The sequence below is a fragment of the Equus przewalskii genome, chromosome 18 (assembly GCF_037783145.1).
Source record: "Equus przewalskii isolate Varuska chromosome 18, EquPr2, whole genome shotgun sequence".
Classification (NCBI taxonomy): domain Eukaryota; kingdom Metazoa; phylum Chordata; class Mammalia; order Perissodactyla; family Equidae; genus Equus; species Equus przewalskii.
This window is the reverse complement of record NC_091848.1, coordinates 26,813,556-26,831,156: the sequence shown is the minus strand read 5'-3', so window position 1 is coordinate 26,831,156 and position 17,601 is coordinate 26,813,556. Positions and strand designations below refer to the sequence as shown.

At 42.4% G+C, this 17,601-nt stretch overlaps 1 long non-coding RNA gene across 1 annotated transcript; it reads right to left on the bottom strand.

Moving 5' to 3' along the window:
- Nucleotides 1–7,898: 7,898 nt before the first annotated feature.
- LOC139077108 (uncharacterized) lies at nucleotides 7,899–16,412 on the bottom strand. The gene is made up of 2 exons (XR_011529399.1): nucleotides 16,359–16,412; nucleotides 7,899–8,668 (listed from the first exon to the last, which is right to left on the bottom strand). It is a non-coding gene; the product is annotated as an uncharacterized lncRNA (long non-coding RNA).
- Nucleotides 16,413–17,601: the final 1,189 nt, after the last annotated feature.

Here is a 17,601-nt window from a genome sequence, read left to right as displayed (position 1 = left end):
CAGTTCCATTTATCTCATAATTATTCTCACATGTATACATCAAGTCCTAATCTCTCTCCCACATTTATGTTCCATCTATCTGCTGGGCATGTCCACTTAGATGTGTAATAGTTATTGCAAAGTTACTGTACCCCAATAGAACTTGAGTTGTGCCTCTCCCCCTGACTAGTCTGACCTCCACCCCTCTACTACCAGCTAAGCCCAAACCCAGGAGTCATCCTGGATTCCTGTTTCCCTCATTCCCCATAGCCGATTCATCAGCATGTCCTGTGCACTCTATCTTCAAAATATGCCCTGAATATGACCGCTTATCACAAGCTCCACCATTTCACCCAGTCCAAAGCCATCCCATTTCTTGCCAGAATTTTTGCAATAGTGTTCTAATTTCCTACCTTGCTCCCACTTTTGTTTCCCTAAAATCAATTTTCCACCCAGCAGCCAGAGCGATAATTTCAAAATGTAAATTAGATCATACTACTCCCTTGCTCAAGTTCTCCAATGGATTTCCATCACTCTCAGAGTAAAATCCAGTTTCCTTACCATGCCCACATGTCCTCTCTCTCCACTGCATCTCCTCTACTCTCGGCCTCCCTCCTCTGCTCTTCTGTTCTGCCCTCCTGCTGTCCTTCAGGCATACCAAGCTCTCTCCCACCTCAACACTTTCACCGTGTAGTTCTCTTTCCCTACACTCCTCCCGGGACCGTCTCTTGACTTGCTCTGTTATTTCATTCACATTTCTGCTTGTTGTCTCCTCTGAGTGGCTTTCCATGGACCAGCCCATTACCTCATTTTTTTTTACCATTAATTTGTCTTCTTTTTAGTGCTTATCACTAACTGGTAGTATATTACAATAGCTATTTGCCTATCTGCTCATTACATTTGTTTACTTTTGTATTCTAGTGCCTACAACAATGCCTGGCACTTACTAAACATCAGGTGAATAAAAAAGTGGAATACTCATTGAAATGAATTTCTCCAGCCTGCTTTCAGAATAGGACTTGGTATTTGCATTAATAATAGTGTAAAATATATCTCTTAAAAAAGCATTCTTTTAGGCACCTGAGCACCTCCCAACTATATCTTGGCAAATCTATTTATGCCAAATTCCTTTCTGTCCCAGCAACTCAAACCTCAGTAGAGTCAGAGCTGAGCTCATGCTGGTAGTAGAAGCCTCTCCCTCGGGAGCTCGTTGCCCCTGAGAGGTGTGGTCGCCTCAGCCCCCAGGTGTAATTTGAGAAAGTTGGCCTGGTGAAACTCAGCTGGTTTTTGGAGCCCTTTGTTTGCCTGTGAGGAATAAAAAAGGATACACAGGATGATGCTGTTATAGTTGTTGGTAAGACACAAGGGGGCAGCAAATCCAGCTCTTATTTTTAAAAGCAAAACAGGTATTCTTGATAACTACAATTTGATGTTCAATAGATTGGAAAATTTCAGTATATCCATACAATGAGAATTAGGCAGCAATGAGAATGAGTGAACTATGGCTACAAGAGGCAACATGGGTGAATCTTACAAACAAAATGTTTGGTGAAAGAAGCAAGACACAAAAGAACACATATGGTATGATTGCAAGTACATAACATTCAAAATTAGGCAAAGCTAGGGGCCGGCTCCATGGCCAAGTGATTAAATTTGCACACTCTGCTTCGGCGGCCTGGGGTTTAGCCAGTTCAGATCCTGGGCGTGGACACGGCACCTCTCATCAGGCCATGCTGAGGCAGCGTCCCACATAGCACAACCAGCAGGACCACAACTACAATACACAACTACGTTCTAGGGGGCTTTGGGGAGAAAAAGAAGGGGAAAAAAAGATTGGCAACAGATGTTAGCTGAGGTGCCAATTCTAAAAACAAGAAAAAGTAGGCAAAACTGAACTATGTTGTTTAGGAGGCACACGTAGGTGGACAAACTATAAAGAAAAGCAAGGAAATGATAGTCACAAAAGTGAGGTTTGTGAGGATTGAGGGGCTAGTGGTCAGGATGGCACATACTAGAGGCTATGAGTCCTGCCGAATTTATTTTTCCACCTTTGCAGAAGTTACATAGATGCCAAATTTATAATTACTTGCTAAACTTTACATTAATGGTTTGTAACTTTCTTCGTAAATAAGTTTATACATTACAATGTCTTTTAAGGAAAAGAAAAGAGGTTAAGAAAGTGAGTGAGAACGGAGAAACAGAGACAAGTAGAAAGAAATAGAGATCAAGAAATAAAGTAGCAAAGAGAAGCTTGGAGATAGATAAGAAGAGGAGAGAGATGCTGAGAGAGGGAATAAAAGAAAGTCGGGGAGAGATGGGAAGAAAGAGAAAGAACCAGGAAAGTCTAGAAAGAAATTTTTAAAAGAAGATAACGTGAAAGAGAGTAAATGACAATGGTCAGTAGGAGAGAGGAAAATGAAGAAAAAGAAAAGATAAAAGATGAGGGAGAAACAGAGGGACAGTGAAGGAAGAGGTAAAGAGGGTTGAAGACAGAAAAAGTGTAAAAGATGAAGACACAGAGTTACCGGGAGGAGATATCAAACAGTAAATCCAGAAAGGATAAGGGAAGTGCATCTGGCCAGGTTAGGCAGGGTGGGCAGTCACCCCTGAGACATCAGGGAGCCTCTCTCTTGAAGTGGGCTGCAGCTAGAATATGGTGATGGCAAAGAAAGATGCTGAGAGACCTTCAGTGTTAGCAAAGATTTCTTCATCTGTGGATCTGTACAAGACAGTCAGGGCTGTGAAAGGCAGGGCTGGGGCCAACACAGGGATGATGATCCTCAACATCCATCAACACGATGGACTCAAGACTTCATGGCTGCCTATCTTATTAGTGACCCTTATGTAAACACTACCAGTACTCTCTCTCTTTGCCCGACTACTTCCCGGTATAGTTTATAACCTCCCCTCCTCCTGCCTCCATACCCTCCTCCCTATCCTTGTACCCTTGGTTACTTGGTAGGAGTCCTTGGCCTCAGAAAACATGCTGGACATACTGCTGATGCCGTGGAGACATCACAGTCTCCAAGTTGGGGAAACAGGTGGTACAGGCACATTCCATCCCATTGCTCAGAGAAGGATGTTCACTCAAAGTTATACCTGAGCAGGTAAATTGATCGGTTAAATAGGGACATTAGTTACCCTCCTCAGCACCTTATCCCTACACGTGTTCTCAGCAACAAAGGTTTCTATGATTTGGAAAAATTCCAAGTGTCATCAGGAGTCAGTCTAACAATTGCCATTTTTACTTCTCATCTAACTCTGCTTCTGCCTCCTGGACAAACTGTGCCTTTCCCACACAGGGAATTTATCTAAAGGCACAACTCTTGGGACCTGAATCCCAACTCTGATTTATTTTGAGAAGCCCTTCTCCTAGAGAAATCTAATAATAATTCTGGCTAAAACTCAAACCTTGGCCTGAGTCACAAAAGGGGAGATTGGCCAAGGAATGAGAGCATAGGCGCTACTAGGAAGACAGCCCGTGTGCTCTCTGGGGCCATCCGGAGCTTTGTGAGGGGGTGAGCCAGAGGAGGACGTGCGTCCTTGAGCAGGGAGTGGGGCTTCTGTTGGAATCAGAACTGTGAGAAACTTGACCTTTCTTGGGCCTGGACAATGAGGGGCTGGAGATCCGTCAAGGTGTCCTTGCCAAGATGTGCTTTGAAGTCCACACTCTTAGCACCCCTTCCACCCAGACTTCATAAAAACAAAACAAACAAGTACATAAATATTGCGTAATCATCTGCGGCAGCCCCGGACAATAAGGAATAGTGTCATCAAAGGGCCAGAAACTTGAAGACGTGTTTTCAGGGGATGATGTAGATGGGAGGAGATTGAGAAACATTTGGACCCACCAGTCACACGTGAAAAGAGGGCCTGAGAGGAAAGTAAGCGAGTAAGAGCCCTCCCAGAATCTGCAAAAACCACCAAGTGGAGCAGGAGGGCTGGGGATAAGGGCAGGCCCTGGGCAGCTGGGGGATCCAGCAAAGGAAAGATGGGATGGAAAGGAAGTCATGGTAAGCAATGAAGTAATCACTATAAACATAGTTATGAAACAATGTTAGGTTAGAAAATAATTCTTGAGACATGAGGTACACAATGCAAAAACTTTAATAATCTGTACAACTTATAACGCTAGATGAGCTTTGTTGAGTAACTATGTACAGACACTGCACTGACCACTGTACGTGCATTATCTTATTTAACCCTGATATAATACTGACACAGTAGATCTCATAATTATATCCACTTAAAGGATGAAGAAACCAAGGCTCCAAGAGAACTTGACCAAAATCACACAGCACCAAAATGTCCCCCAGGCTGGTCTGACTCTGAGACCGTGCTTTTAATAATGGCAGAATGTTTCCTCTCGTGTGATTCCAACAAAAACTAAGGAGTCCACAGGACAGGCAGAGTTGGGTGTTAGGAAATCTTTGTTTTAGAAACTACCCTGACTGGAAGGCACTGTGTGATGTTGTTCCCAGCTTTCCCACATGAAAGTGACAATGTAGTTTGATTAGAGCACAGTTCTTTAAAGTCCCTTCCAGCTCAAACAATTTGTGAAGTTGACCCCCTAGAGACTCTTTCAGGAGTGATATTTCTGGGTTTTATTCTGCTTATTTTTTTAAAGGTTCACACTTGATGGATGACGGTGAGCAACAAGGTGCCATCAGATCCTGACCAGAGATAATTCTTGCTTCAGTATTTTCCATTCTGGGCCATTCAGGGCCAGGATACAAGCACAGTTTGAAAAGTGCCCTCAGAAAGTGTCCCCCTTTGCATCCAACAGTCCCAGATAAAACTCCATCCTCTCCCGTGGCATTGCTCTGGAGTCTCAGTCAAAGGGAAGACGCAGGGATGTGATGCAAGTCAAGGAACAAAGAACCCTCAACAAGTGTCCACGCCAGGACTCGCACAGTGCTTGGAGTGCTTCAAACCAGCCTGTCACTCACAGGCCAGCCCTAGTGCTGTGTGTTCAAGCTTAGGAAGCAGCTGGAGGCCAGGGGACTTGTGGACAAGGCATAACCTCACCAGGGAGCGGCAAGTGCCTACAGACGCCTCCCTTCAAGTCGTAAGCCCAGAGGACCCTCTGTGCTTCACTTCCACCCCATACTGCACACCTACTTCCTTTCGGAGGTCTGGACTTTTCTATCTACTGAGACATTTTGAATTCAAAGCCTAGAGTCTAGTGACCAGCTTTAATCTCCAAAAGGACTTCACTGCTCCTCTCTCCATTTCCACCTGTCAAAGGAAATCCATCCTTCAGGGCCTAGCTCAAATGCCACCTTTTCCAGAGGCTTTCCTTGATTCTCTCAGTCTCAATTTCTCTCTCTCCTCTGACCCCAAGGGTCACTTCACGGTCTTCTCTCATGGCCCTCATGGACAAATAGAGGGGCAGCATCACATGAGGCCAGCAGCATGCACAGAGCCTATTGGAGAAAGCACTGGATCCAGACTCACACTCAGTGCTAGGTGTGCTACTCATCTGGCCCCAGACCTCGCCACTCACATTAGTAATCATAACACATATTTCCCTGGCTTGTTCATATGAGCCTAACCCAAGAAGCACATATTCCAGGGAGACGCCCACACCCCGCCCCCCTCCCCCGCTGAAATATGAGTAATGTGGGACACATGGAAGAGGACCCACCCAGAGCAGAGCCTCTGCTCAGCTTCAGCTAAGGATGCATCCTGAATGCAGGATGCTCACTAGCCTCAGGCATAGTCCATTCTCTAGAAGGAGGTACAAGCAAGGGTATGCAGGGATCACTGCAGAGAGTATATGCAGACAGCCTCAAATCTTCTTGTTGCCTTCATAAAGCTACTCCAAAGCATTCTTAGAGGCTGCCCTATCCTTACCAGGACCAGGTAGCCCAAAGTTCTGGAGCCCTGAGGGGGCATGACCAGGAATCTGCCCCCTCACAGAAGTCACCAGTGCCATGACTGCTCACGGGAGTGTCCTGAGCACATGTACAGAAGAAGAGGGGAAGGGTTCAAGGACAAGTGGCTTGCCTGCTCCATATGGACAACGTGACTTCACAGGGCATGCGGGCCCATTCTGGACGCTCCTCAAGATGACCACTCTCCCTGGGGGCAGGTCCTGACTTCTTTGACCTCTCTCAGCATTGTGAATAAGGTGGCCAAGGTCATGCCCCTGCAAGCTGGAACCTGTCAACACTGACCAGAAGACACAGCAGGAGGGAAAGCCTCCAGCAGGAAAAAGCCCCAGCTTCACACACCCAAAGCCAGAGAGAGGGAGGGAGCAGACCAGCGCTGCCCTCTCCTCTTGAGCTAGGGTGACTGGGGAGAAACGGGGCCATGGAAGGGGAGAGAATAGGAAAAGAAAATTGAGAGTGGAGAGTGGACAGAGAAAGAGAAAAAGTGTAATAGTGATAAGCGGGCAAAAGGGAGGAAAGAGGGAGGATGCATGGTGGGAGGGAGGGAGGACAAAGAAAAGAGGAAAAGAGGAAGGGATCTTTAGAAAGAGTGAAGCAGAGACTCAAGGGAAGAAGTAGAGGGAGAGAGAGCAATAAAAAGGTGAGGAAGAGAAGCAACAGAACAGCGTCAAGAGATAAGAACAACAGGACAAAAACAAGAGAGAGAACAAGAAGAAGAAGAAAGGCTGGGCAGGAAAGTTCAAGGAACAGAACAGAAAGGAGAAGAAACTAGGGGAAGCCAAGGTGGAAGAGCAGAAATAGAGAAGGAGCAAAGCAAGAGACAGAGACAGGAGGAAGGGAGGGAAGAGAATCCTCGAGATAAGGGAGAGATAAATTTTCACATATTAAGGTGTATGTAGCTCTTCTGGTTTAAACCTGATTCAGCCTGAACTAAAGAACTCTGACTTGTTACAGCCTGTCAAACATACATTGTACATCTGCTTTAATCATGTTTTTTTTTTTAAGATTTTATTTTTTCCTTTTTCTCCCCAAAGCCCCCTGGTACATAGTTGCATATTCTTCATTGTGGGTCCTTCTAGTTGTGGCATGTGGGACGCTGCCTCAGCGTGGTTTGATGAGCAGTGCCATGTCTGCACCCAGGATTTGAACCAACGAAACACTGGGCCGCCTGCAGCGGAGCACACGAACTTAACCACTCGACCACGGGGCCAGCCCCTGCTTTAATCATTAAGATAAGGATGCATTAAAGATTATCTCAAAGTAAAAGAGTGCACTCTTTGAAGATAAGGATGCATACTTCCTTTCCCAGATGCCAGTACAGTAAGGCCAGTATCGGTAAGACAAGTTGAAGACCCTTTCCCAGACATCAGGGTCATGTTGACCTGCTAATCTGCAACTAAATATCTCTTTGAAACTTTGATGACTACGTATCCTGGTCGTGTTTGATGTATGTTCTTTGTTCCAAAAAGGTATAAAACTCTACTGAAAATCATGTTTCTCTGGAATACTCTTGTCCTGGGCTAGTCCTCATCTTGGCTCAAGTAAACCTCATTTATCTCTCCTATCTGTAGAATGGTTACTGGTTATTTGTGTCAACAGCAAGATAGAGTGGAAGGAAGAAAGGAGAGAAACAGGAAAGACAGCATCAGAATCCCAGAAAGAACTGAAAGGAGCAAGGGAGAGAAGAGAACACAAAATGGGAGGAGGGAAATGAGAATGGCAAAGCAAAGGGCCAAGGAGAAGGACAGAACAGAGATAAGGAATTTGAGGGAGGAACAAGTATAGATAACAGCGGGGTTGGGTGCTAAGGAGAAGAAGCATGTGGGGGATAACATCAATAGAAAGAAGAGGGGAGCAAAAGAGAAAGAATTGGGTCAGAAACAGGATCCAGGAACTCTGCCCACTAGTCGTCTAAATCTGATCATGTCTGAGTCTCACTTTTCTCAACTGTAAAATGAAATGCTTACTTCAATGATTTTTATGGCAATTAAATACAATAATGGATGTAAAGCATCAAAAATATCATAGTCACTTAATGATTCTCTTTATTTTGTGGATTATATTTCTGATGTCAACAATGAACTAAGTTTCAGGAAAACAAGGATCTTGTTTTACTCACCTTTGTATACCCACTACCTGACACACATGCCTTGGCACATAGCATGTATTAGTACCCCCTTATCCACAGTTTCACTTTCCACAGTTTCAGGTACCTGCAATCAATCAAGCTCCAAAAATATTAAATGGAAAATTCCAAAAATAAACAAGTCGTAAGTTTTAAATTGCATGCCATTCTGAGTAGCGTGATGAAATCTTGGGCCATCCTGCTCCATCCCACCCAGGACATGAATCATCCCTTTGTTGGATCCCCAGTCATTGACATCATCTGCTCCTGACATCCAATCATCGACATCCTCATGGCTCCATGATCCTCCTTTTGGCGTATCATCAGAAGGTCAGTATGTAGTAGCCTAACACCATATCTTTCACCTCCTTTCATCTCATCACATAGGCATTGCATTATCTCACATCATCACATAAGGGTGAGTATAGTAAAATAACATATTTTGAGGGGCTGGCCCAGTGGCGCAGCAGTTAATTTCGCACATTCCACTTCGGCGGCCAGGGATTCGCTGGTCGGATCCCAGGTGCAGACATGGCACTGCTTGGCACACCATGCTGTGGTAGGCGTCCCGCATATAAAGTAGAGGAAGATGAACATGGATGTTAGCTCAGGGCCAGTCTTCCTCAGGAAAAAGAAGAGGATTGGCAGCAGATGTTAGCTCGGGGATAATCTTCCTCAAAAATAAAAAGATATTTTGAGAGAGAGATCACATTTGCATAAATCTTATTACAGTATATTGTTATAATTGTTCCATTTTATTGTTAGTTTTTGTTGTTAATCTCTTAATGTGCCTAATTTATAAATTATCATAGGTATGTATGTATAGTAAAAGACATGGTATATACCAGGTTCAGTACCATCCGCAGTTTCAGGCATCCACTGGGGGTCTCGGAACACATCCCTTGTGGATAAGACAGGACAACTGTACGTGTAATGTGTATTCAAATGAATTGAACACAGACAATCAAAGAAAGGAAGACAGAATTCTTAGAAGCAAAGAAGATAGACACAGGAAAAGAGAAATGAAGACAAGAAAGAGACAAAGCAGCAAAGAAATAAGATTAAAAAGAAAAAAATGGAAGAAAAGAATGTAGAGGAAGGAGAAACAGGAAGCAATGAACTTCACCAGAGTGACAATCAGGCAGCTCAGGTGGGCTGCTGCCACTTGGCAGTGAGAACTGTATTCCCTGGATCTCTCAGTCCATAAGCTGCCAGACTGACACTTCCGGCTGCATGGAGACATGGAGCTGCAATAAGTGATGAGGCAGGAGGCACCTCCGAGGAGGATCGCAGGTATATGTTGAGAGCTGAAGAGTTTGTGACCATCTGTCACCTTTAGGGATTTAATAAAAACCCTCTGAGCCCAGCCTGACTTCTTCAAGCTCCTTCTAATTTCAGTACCTTGTTTCCAGGCAATGAACTCCACTTGTCACAGCCACACTGACATATTGCCAGGGCACTAGAGATCTCAGCCCATGGCTACCTTGAGCAGATTGGGAAATACAGAGTTAGTGAGGGCTGAGTAAACACCCTATTCGATAGAGAAGTTTGCCTCAAGGTACAGTAGAAGTAGGTAGGATTGATTACTGAATGAATCAACCAATCAGTCCCCTTAACTCCCACCCTGCTGCACACCTGGACATCATCTCCTCCAAAGGGACCTCTTCAGAATCCACTGTTTGGATGAACTAAGTATGGGGGCTCAGTATATCGGATTAGTACATATGTGGGTAAATGGTGCATTGGTTAAACTAGTTCATTAAATCAGTGAGCGTGGAAAATGGGAGGAAAGTTTGGACAGAACGACTTGATGACCCAGTGGCATCATATGGGGAAGAGCCATTCTGAGGATCATCATTCATCATGTGTCCTAGGAAATGAGGGTGTAGCGGAAGGTGGAATGAAAATAAAAGAGCTATTTCCTGTTGAACGCTGAGGCACAAGCATCACAATTGTGCTGCCCAATGACCAAATATAACACACAAAGGAGAGGGGCTTTCTCCCCCATGGAACGCTGTAGAGCTCTGGTACATGATAGCTCCACTGCATCATGGTCCCCAATTCCAGTGGGATCTGTGGTATCCAGGAGAGCAGCAGCAATGCCTAGTGAGGCCAGGTGGTACCCAAGGGGAGATGGTGGTTCCTGAGAAAAGATAGTGGTGTCCAGAAGAAAGCAAGTAGCAAAGGTGTCCAGCAATGAGAACAGTGTGCAGCTGAAGAGTGGCAATGCAGCATCACGAAGAGCAGGTTTTAAGGAAACAAACAGAAGCAGAATGAGTGTCAGCAGAACCTGTGGTTGGCAGATAGGGGGATGCCCAAAGTGGAGTGCCAGGACAGAAGCAGGGAAACCACAGCCACCCTGATAACGCCCAGAGATGATGGTTGGGGGAAGTGCTTCCCTTATTAAAATGATACTTCAGTCCCCAAAACTGTCAGGGGGAGGGAGAATCTACTCTTTGGCACAGCTGAACCTAACAGTCTCTGGTTGTCTTTCCTTAGGATCCACCCTCTGTGTTGGTCAGGACCTAGCAGCCAGCTTGCAACCAAAGGGAAAAGGCCAAAAGCATCAGATGGTTGTTTACCCTGACAACACTGAGCCACATCCTCCCTCCAGATTTCTGTGGGGAAAATAAACTCCAGTTTGTTTAAGCCAGTGCTGGACTAGTTTATATTACAATTAAAAGCATGCTATTTCCAACCTTGAAAATAACTGGAAGGAATTATACCCAGGAACATATAGCTAGCTACTACATGTAGCCCCACTCCATGCCACAAACCCCAACACATCTTCCTGCTTCTCTTTACTGGGTCCTCTGTCAGCTACTGACCTTGTTGGTGTCAGTGGCCATCTACTATCCATCACCCAAAAATGCTTCAAGCACAAGACTCTCCAGAGTTCAGACCCAAGAGAGAAAAAGCTAAACTAAGCAAGAGGCAGACCTAGACTCCAGGGGTAATTTGTTAGCAGGGGAGGAGTTCTTTTATTTATTTTAGAAATATGGTTTACAGCACCCATAGAAAGGGAGCAGTTGAAAATATAGAATTCCAAAGGAATGGATGCTGGTGCAAGATAAAGGGATTTTTCCCAACAGGAGAACAAGTTCTTATTCCTCTGGGCCCGGGGGGGGAGTAAAGGTGATAACTAAATATAGTCTCAGGTATGCAGGCAGGAAACTGAAGGAGTGAAGTTGAAGAGAAGGTTCTACTGAATGGGGGCTGTGTACAAAAAGGTAGGCTGGAGGTTTGGGGAGAAGTAATGATGGTTTGGAACAACCTTTGTGGGGAATGGAGAAATAGCTGTTTGAAAGGGTGAATAAGCCACTGTCAGGAATTTCCCCAAGCTTACATATAATAAAATGAGATTTCTGGTTATAAATGGCAATCTGAGTATTTTCTTTGATTTCAACTCCGTTCCCACATCACATAAAGACAAGATAAAATAGATAATTTTTAATATATAAATCCATAAGAACAGACAGAATGGGAAAGGAGACCTTAGACGTCAGGAGAATGTAACACAATTTTGGAAAATCGAATTGGTTGGATGAATATTAAAAGAAAGCAAATCATCAGTAGTCAGAAAACTGGAAGTGAATGCCTAAGGGTAAAAGCAGGATGTTTCACTGACCTGAGGCATCAGCATCACCTGGGAGCTTGTTCAAAATACAAATCTCTGGCTCTACCACAGATCTGCTGAATAAGAAACTCTGGGGAGTGGGGCCCAGACATCCAGGGGGTTCAACAAGCTTCTCAAGTGATTTGTATACATGCTAAGTTTGAAAAGCCCTGCAATAAGTAGGGTGTCAAAACCCAGAGTTTGGGGAATTGTATCTAGTACCTCTGAGGACAGGAGTTCAGAATGAGGCTAACTTCTAAAGAACTGGCTGAAAGTCTGTTTGAAGAGGGGTTAGAATCCCAGATTTCTTCTCTCAGTTCAAGCAGTCAGAGAACCATACTAACAAGGGGTTTACTTTCAGAAGATGATGAAGCGGGTAGACTTGAAGCAGATGGACCAAAAATGCCTGAGAGTGAGAATGAGTCAACATACTCACAACAGGGAGATTATAGAGAAACCTGCTTACTAAAGTGCCTTCTTCTCCCTCTTGGCTTTCAAAATGTTGGAGATCAAGATTGTAATTATCTCCCTCCCCAATGAGGAGATGGGAGGATTCCTCTGTAGGTAGACTGAGAAGCCTACAGATACTCACATGATGGGGTAACCACCCCTCCAAAATAAAGCAGGGTCTCTCACTGTTCAGCTACCCTGCAGTGAGGCTCACTATCCTGCAGGCCCCATGAATGCCCTTCCAATCAGCACTTTAACGATCCCTTAAATATGAAGAGGCAGCCAAAGATCTCAAGACATTTGAAGAAATAATATAATGCAAAACACACAAAAACAGACCAAAATAAGGAACTCTAAGGAGAGAGAGAGACAATGCAGGAAGCAGAAAAAAAATGCCTCAAAACTGTAATTAATGCCCTCTGAAAGATAAGCTATTGCATACATGAAACAAGAACAGAAAACTATAAAAAGAGTACTCAGAAAATAAAAAAGCCTTCTTAGAAATTTTAAGATTCTTTAGGAGAAATTAAAATTGCACAGAAAGGATTGGAAGGTAAAATTGAGGAGATGTCTAAGAAATCAGAATGACAACAACAAAAAGGCAAAGAGGACATAAAAGAGAAGAGACAAGGAAACTAGAGGATCAATCCAAGAGATTCAATTTTTTAAGGACGCTCCATAGTGATCTCATAGCAGCTAGACCATTTTGCATTCCCACTAACAGTGTGCAAGGGTTCCAGTTTCTCCACATCCTCGCCAACGTGTTGTCTTTTGTTTTTTTGATACTAGTGATCCTGACAGGTATGAGATGATTTCATACTGTCATTTTGATTTGCATTTCCCTGATAATTAATGATTTGGAGCATTTTTTCATATCTCTGTTGGCCAATTGTACATCTTCTTTGGAAAAATATCTATTCAAGTCCTTAGCCCATGTTTTAACTGGGTTATTAGGGTTTTTTTGCTAATTGAGTTGTAGGAAATCCTTACATATTTTGAAGATTAACTCCTCAAGTACCATATGATCCATCAGTCCCACTTCTGGGTATTTATCCAAAAGAATTGAAATCAGGATCTCATTATTAGCACTCCTATGTTCATTGCAGCACTATTCACAGTAACCAAGTTGTGAAGAAAACCTAAATGTCCATTGACAGATGAATGGGTAAAGAAAATGTGGTATATACATGCAACGGAATACCATTCAGTCTTTAAAAAGAAGGAAATTCTAGGGGATGGCCCTGTGGCACAGCAGTTAAGTTCACATGTCCCGTTTCACCAGTCCAGGGTTCAACATTTCGGGTCTTGGGTGCAGACCTTGAACTGCTTGGCAAGTCATGCTGTGGCATGCATCCCACATAAAATAGAGGAAGATGGGCATGGATATTAGCTCAGGGCCAGTCTCCCTCGGCAGAAAAAGAGGAGGATTAGTGGCAGATGTTAGCTCAGGGCTAAGCTTCCTTAAAAAAAAGGAAAAAAAAAAAGAAGGAAACTCTGCCATATATGACAATGTGAATGAACCTTGAGAATGTTATGTCAAGTGAAATAAGCCAGTCACAGAAAGGCAAATAGTGTATTATTCCACTCATTTGTGGTATCTAAAATTATCAAATTCATAGAATCAAAGAGTAGAATGGTGGTTACCAGGGGCTGGGGAGCGGGAAATGGGGAGCTACTAATCAATGGGCATAAAATTTCACGTAAGCAAGATGAATAAGCTCTAGAGATCGTCTGTACAACATTGCACCTCGAGTCAACAGAAATGAATTACGCCCTTAAAAATTTGATAAGAGGGTAGCTCTCATGTTGAATGGCTTTATCACAGTAAAATATATTTTTTTAAATCCAAGCAATTCAATATTTGAATATTAAAAGTTCTAGAAAGAGAAAATTATAAAAATAAATGATTTTCCAGAACTGAAAAACATGAATTTCTTGATTTAAGGGACCCAGCAGAAGTTTGGCATAGTAACTATAAAAGGAACCACAATAAGACATTATTATGAAATTTCAGAACAGTAGTATTAAAGAAAAGATTCTAAAATTTCCCAGAAATGGGGAAAAGAAGGTTACACACAAAAGTTCAAGAATCAGATGTGGACTGTATCTCTCCACAGCTCTAGAAGCTAGCGGATGGAGTAAGGCCCTCAACATTCTAAGATAAAATTATTTCCAACACAGAAGGCTATACTCAGCCAATTTTTCAATTAAAATGAGGGAAAAACAAAGACATTTTCAGACATGTCATGTCTCAAAATATTTTTTTCCTCTCATGCACTCATTCTTAGCAAGTTACTAGAAAAGGTGTTACACCAAAACAAGAAAATAAAGCAACAAAGAGGAAGATCTAAGGATACAGGGAATAAAGGATCTAACACAGGAGAAAGAGGAAGGGAATTTTTAGTTTGACGATGTGGAAAAATCTGTTGTTATAAAAAGCAGCCAAGGGAGGACTCTGCAGAGGAGAAATCTCTTCATGACCAGCAGATTGCAGGGCTTTGATTCCCATGCCACAGTCTAAAGTGTCTTTGTGTGGTTTCATTACTGGTGTTTCCAGGACGTAGGAAGCATTGAAGTCTATTATTGGAAGAAGACTTGAGGTACATCAAGTTCATTACTGATGGCAGGGAATATTCAGGTGGCTCACTAATGAGATGGGAACTAGGGAGACAAGAAAGGGTGAGATAACATGTATCATGTAGGGAATAGCGGACCTAGGAAAAATCATCCTTTATCTATTTATACTATGAACTAGGACCATTTATCTGGCTGGAAGGGCTCATTACTAAGACAAAGGTCAGGGAGGAGTTACCATACTAGATATTTAAAAGGAAATATACAATAAGGTAAACATCCACCATTGGAAATTTCTCACTGGCCACATTTCCTTCCCATACTCCTGTCTCTACATGCATCATCTCAGAGTGTGCTCCTGCAAGTTCTCACGGCTGGAAGTAGGAAACTGCAATTGACTCAACTTCAGCAAGGTAATAGTTTAGTTTAAGGATCTCTGGTTTGAAGATGGGGCATAAGGTTTCTATTTTTTCCTTTTCTTGGAAATCATCCTAGCAACCAGCAGAATGGGAAGCAGAAATTCAAACTCTGCCTCAGAGAAACTAGGAGATTGCTGAGACATTTTTTTTTCTGCTTCCTGCATTGTCTCTCTCTCTCCTTAGAGTTCCTTATTTTGGTCTGTTCATGTGTCTTTTGCAATATATTATTTCTTCAAATGTCTTGAGATCTTTGGCTGCCTCTTCATATTTAAGGGATCGTTAAAGTGCTGATTGGAAGGACATTCATGGGGCCTGCAGGATGGTGGGCCTCACTGCAGGGTAGCTGAACAGTGAGAGACCCTGCTTTGTTTTTGGGGGGCAGGGGGCAGTTACCCCATCATGTGAGTATCTGTAGGCTTCTCAGTCTACCTACAGAGGAATCCTCCCATCTCCTCATTGGGGAGGGAGATAATTACAATCTTGATCTCCAACATTTTGAAAGCCAAGAGGGAGAAGAAGGCACTTTAGTAAGCAGGTTTCTCTATAATCTCCCTGTTGTGAGTATGTTGACTCATTCTCACTCTCAGGCATTTTTGGTCCATCTGCTTCAAGTCTATCTGCTTCACCAGCTTCTGAAAGTAAATCCCTTGTTAGTATGGTTCTCTGACTGCTTGAACTGAGAGAAGAAATCTGGGATTCTAACCCCTCTTCAAACAGACTTTCAGCCAGTTCTTTTGAAGTTAGCCTCATTCTGAACCCCTGTCCTCAGAGGTACCAGATACTTACTTGTTGAAACCTTTAGTCACAAAACTAGAGGAAGCAGGAAAGGTTAGGGAAAGAATTGGAAGTCCATGAGGAGTATGAGACAGTGGAAAAGAGGATGCGCAAAGCTACAGATCTCAGAAAGAGATCATAAAGTACATAAAGTACACTTTCTAAAGACAGGAGAACACTCTGAGATGCAAAACCTAATTATTTTGTTTGTAACTGGAGGGATATAGTGTACAGATAATGGCAAGTTCCCTGAACCTGGTTTTCATGTGAAAGTGGAGGAAGCAAGGTTGAATTACACAGACAAGGCATAATTTCAGCTAACAGTCCACCCATGTGGTAGTGGGAGAAAAGAGACTTGCAAAATGAGAAGCCCCATAGCTGCCTTTTTCCATTATTGGGGAGAACTAAAAGCTATAAAAACTCATACTGAAAACTCAGAATCAAAAGAAAATTTTTCACTTAAAGCATAGGCCTGTGCCCACCTCCATATGAACCTCCTGGAAGTATCTGATGCAGGAAAAACTCACCTTTGTCAAAAGTGAGGTCGCCAAAAGGAACTGCAAAAGATCCATGCAAATATCCTATAAATACAAGGGAGGAAAAGAAAAAGAAATCAAATAAGATATAAAGGACATTTACCAGGAAAAGAAAAAAGTTGCTTTGGATGATTTGAAAATTGTAAATATCACCACAAAATTTTAAAAAATAAAAGAAGATCTGATTGCAAAATTGAAAGGACACACAATGTTCCAGGAGAAAGTAACAAAGAGGCATACTATAATAAAGCTACCGAACTTCAAAGACAAAGAACGCTTTGGAGAGCTATGCAAAAATATTAAGTCATTTACAAAGGAAAAAATAAGGCTGACCTCAGATTTCCCCAGAGCAAATTCCCATACAAGAAAATAGTGAAGCAATGTTTATAAAACACTCAAGAAGAAAAATTGTAACCAAAGAATATTTTATTCACACAAAATGTCATTCAAGTATAAAGGCAAACAATAAACATTCTGAACATCTAATGAGTCCTTCTTGCAGAAAATACTAGAAGATGAACCTCAGTCAGCCAGGAGATAAATGAAAAAACAACAACAGGACTGGCATTGACATTGATTTACTTCACTGCAGGACAAAGATTAAAGCACATGCAGGGATTATGGTAACAATGCAGAATGTAAATGTAGTGATCATGACAATTTAGAAATGACATATCTAACAGATCTGAGAAAAGAACTGGGAGAATAAGTTGGTACTAATGTACATTGAATTCACTCATCTTTTCTAGCAAGAGATCAAAGGATATCATTGGAAGCTGATAAATCAAGTAAAAATAATGCAAATTTATTTAGCAATACAAAGGTAAATGCTAAGAAAAATAGCAACTAAAACTGAATAGACGAGTGAAGGAGAAGAAAAAGGAAATATACTAATTTGTGACTGCTCACAGTGTGGAGTTAATAGATTCTATCCAAACAGATATAGAATTAAAGCTTTTATCTTAAGTTATGGTTATAACAATAAACTTTAGATCAAAAATAAATACTTTCCAAAGTATTAGAATAAACACACATATCCCAAAAAATTACAAAATACATTGATAATGGATATTAAAACACAAAAACATAAAATAAAATAATATGATAAAGGAGCCCCTATCAGACTGTCAGCGGATTTCTCTACAGAAACCCTACAAGCTAGGAGACAATGGAGTGACATAGTCAAAGCTTTAAAGGATAAAAATCTTCAGCCAAGAATACTCTATCCAGCAAG